Here is a 1,072-nt window from a genome sequence, read left to right on the forward strand (position 1 = left end):
TTTAAACAGCCTACTCTGATAAAAAGAAAGGGGTTTTACATATTTCCTGACCAATGTAGTTTTAAACAGGCTGTCCTGAAGTACATCTAACACTCAGATATCTAAGCAATTCACTGAGTTCACCTGAGACATTATTTCATTCCTCATTTCACCATGCCTTACACATTTTATTTTATAGCAAACATATTTTGAACCATTAAAATACCTGCCAGCTAAATATCTGCAAACAATAATGAATTAAGTTTACAATGATGATTATACAATTTACTGAAGCATGACAATGATACTGCAGATGTTGATCTCTATTAGATTTTATCTGAAAATATAAATTCACTGACTGCAGGCTGCAACGTAATGAAAGGAAATCTGTAGTAACAAAACATTTAACATAATAAAATTCACGACTGATAACAGCTTCACTTTGGACTTGATATGATCACAGAGACATCTAAACCAATACAATTACTTCAGAGTCACAATCACTTCTTTTCTATGCAAGGAATCTGGCAAAAATTCAGCATTGCAGATTTCAAGTGCTAATTTCAATTTGTTTGGGGAAAAGAGTTATACATGGGAAAAATGAGGAACTGCTGAACAAAACTAGTGATTTTAAGTATCCCTTGCTAATCTACAAATATTTAGGTTAAAAATTCATTTCATAGTTTTTTATTGCATTAAGAACATCACAGATAGGAAAATGGGGCTACCAGTAGAAATGGCTTTGTCCTCCTTTATTTGGACTTTTTCAGTATCCCTTATATCATATAATTTGGTTTTAGAAAACAGCAAAGAAAGAAAAATAACAATTACATTTTCATCTTACTGATTATTCAGCTACACTGATAAATGCTTACTTTTTACAAATATGTCAAACGTCCTGAGTTTTTTCTTGATTTCTACTTTTAAACATTTTCAAAATTAATTTTGCTAATTTTTTCCACGTAATATATAAACAAGAATTATCTCACCTACTTTTTCAGTAAAATCTCTTGTTAAAGCTAATCATAAAGACAATGCTAAATGGATTATATTGCTTTCAAGAATAATTGGTCAGAATGTGCATTCTAGTTAC

The 1,072-nt window shown here is 30.3% G+C and overlaps 1 protein-coding gene across 41 annotated transcripts in view; it reads right to left on the reverse strand.

Annotated features, from left to right (window-relative positions):
* RIMS2 (regulating synaptic membrane exocytosis 2) overlaps positions 1-1,072 on the reverse strand; it is a 511,335-nt gene that overhangs the window by 293,714 nt on the left and 216,549 nt on the right. The window lies entirely within an intron of this gene.

This window comes from Falco punctatus (genome assembly GCF_963210335.1).
Source record: "Falco punctatus genome assembly, chromosome: 3".
Lineage (NCBI taxonomy): Eukaryota > Metazoa > Chordata > Aves > Falconiformes > Falconidae > Falco > Falco punctatus.